General features: G+C 31.6%; 1 protein-coding gene across 1 annotated transcript in view; it reads left to right on the top strand.

Annotated features, from left to right (window-relative positions):
- The window catches only part of LOC106867680 (dynein axonemal heavy chain 6-like), a 319,316-nt gene that overhangs the window by 197,191 nt on the left and 119,499 nt on the right, over positions 1 to 2,626 (top strand). The window lies entirely within an intron of this gene.

Raw genomic sequence — 2,626 nt, 5'->3', positions numbered from 1 at the left:
AGTGAATGACTTTGGGGGTCCAGCAGAGGAAAATACGAATTAAAGAGGTCCATAAGAAAAAACTGATTGAGAACCACTGAGTTAGATGAAGACATGGTATTAGTGCAAAGAAGGATGAATGAGTCACTTCTCATTGTTTAGCTTGATCAGAGTTAACTCAAAACATAGTAACAACAACAATGCCATCATCAATTCCAGCATTTTTCACTGAGCATATAGCATCTATACACAGTAATACGTCCATATTAGTCTGACTACTGTTCTTGTATGTATTAATTAATATTGTTGATTGATTTATTCAATGTATATATTACTAATTAACTACATATGACCAAAATAAAAATACTGCTAGAAGGGGAAAATGCTGATATAAATTAATTAAAATTTTCTTAAAATTTTGCTTTAAAAAAGAAAAGCTACCCAACCAAAGTGTTCTATGACAATCATTATGATTTTTTAGAGAATACAATTCTCTTGGTCAACATTATGATGAATAAAAATAGAAAATGTTAATATTAACACAGTTAATTAATTTCTAGGCTATGGAGCTGTTTACAAATAATAATCATTTGTTTTCTTTAAAGTGTAACTAAGAAGCATTGACTCTCATTCAAATGTAAAAGACTTCATTCAGTTTTCCCCAAGCTGCCTCTGCTATACAATACAGAAAAATGAAATAGCCATTGGCAACGAATTGTTCCTTTATGCATTACACTGCCATTATTATTATTATTATTATTATTATTATTATAGTAGTCTTGTATATAAGTTGCTTTTTTTTTTTCTTTTTGTACATGTTCTTTCAAACAAAACCAATTATGAATTAAATTTAACAGTTTTAATACATAGTTTTGTTTTGTTCTAAATTTATTGCATTTTCTGAATCTATAGGATGTTGAAAGAAAATGAAAGGAGATAGTTTTGAAAAATTGGAAATATAGCTATTAAAGCAAATAAAAAACAAAACAAAACAAAAACAAAAATAAAAACAAACAAACAAAAATATTAATTTCCAAGTGTTTATGACAGCTTCTATCTGATTGAAATAAACATTTGCATTTATTTTTAAGTTACTAGTACTTCCGATGGAAATATATGATACATAGCAAGGAAGAGGTTTTGTTTCATGCACATGATCTATTTAATGCTTATGATTTATGCTTGCTTGGGCTGGATGCACTTGCTTCATGAAATTTTGCAGAATACAATGCACACTGACTTTTGCCTCATGTGGCCTCATGTGGCTACTTAGTAGCCTAATCTCCCTGAAATTGCATATTATTATTTTAAAAATGAAAAGCACCTTGGATAATACTGTCTGAGATATACAACAAAGATGAGATGGTCATAGTGGAATGGCTTTGATCATAGGTGCAGGCATAGCTGTATTGCTAAGAAGTTTGCTTTCTTACCACACGATTTCTGGTTTAGCCCCACTGCATGGCCCCTTTGTCATGTGTCTGTTTCTCTAGTCCTGGGCTGACCAAAACCTTGTGAGTGAATCTGGTAGATGGAAACTGAAGGATTATTTATATATACACACTTGCACACTTGTGAAGGCACATGGCTCAGTGGTTAAAGCATTGAGCTCAGAATCTTGAAGTTTGATTCCCAGACTAGGGCGTGTGTTGTGTTTTTGAGCAAGACACTTTATTTCACATTACTCCAGTTCACTCAGAAATGAGTTGCAGTGTCACTTGTGCTGAGCCGTATTGATCTTTGCATTTCCTTTGGATAACATCAGTGGTATGGAGAGGGGAGGCTGGTATGCATGGGTGACTGCTGGTCTTTCATAAACAACCTTGCATAGAAACAGATGAGAGTAGATAACTGGAAGTGTGTAGAAAATCTGCTTCACCAAATTCCATCTGATGCATAAAGTATAGAAAAGGGGACATTACAAACAATAGTAGTGATCATATAGATATATAGTACTAGTAATAATATATATATATATACTTTTGGTTAGTTAAAATATGTTTGTGACATATTTTAACTTCTAAAGGTAAATTCACTGCAATTACCATAGAGAAAAGATTCTCTCTTATGGTAAAAAGTGTAAAAGCATCCAGTCCACACTGCAAAGTAAGCATATTTTATAACTTCAGTTACAGATTTCAGTTATTGGCTTGTCAATGATAAATAAATATTATCTAGTAGATATTCTAAGGCAGTGAGCTGGTGAATCATTACAGCTCTGGGTAAAATGCTTAATGGTATTTTATCCATCTTTATGTTCTGAGTTCAAATTCCACCAAGGTTGACTTTTCCTTTCATCCTTTTGAGGTTGATAAAATAAGTACCAGTTAAGCACTGTGGTGATTATAATCAACTTACCCCACTCCCTCAAAATGCTAGCCCTGTGCCAAAATTTGAAACCAATCTCATTTAGTAAATATCTTATAAAATACAGTAAGGTCCCTATAAGTGAAGAAAAAATATTAATTCAACTTCAACCAACTATTAATTCTTGAAATTACTATTACTTTACACATGTATTTATATATATTATCTGAACTGTTTAAAATAAATAAATAGACATAATATAATGTCTAATGCTGATGAATACTACCTCTGGATTCCCTCCATTTTCTTCTTGCCACATATATATATATATATATATATA

The sequence above is a fragment of the Octopus bimaculoides genome, chromosome 14, assembly GCF_001194135.2.
Source record: "Octopus bimaculoides isolate UCB-OBI-ISO-001 chromosome 14, ASM119413v2, whole genome shotgun sequence".
NCBI classification, from domain to species: Eukaryota; Metazoa; Mollusca; class Cephalopoda; order Octopoda; family Octopodidae; genus Octopus; species Octopus bimaculoides.
The sequence above is the reverse complement of the archived record's forward strand: the minus strand, read 5'-3'. Positions and strand labels throughout refer to the sequence as shown.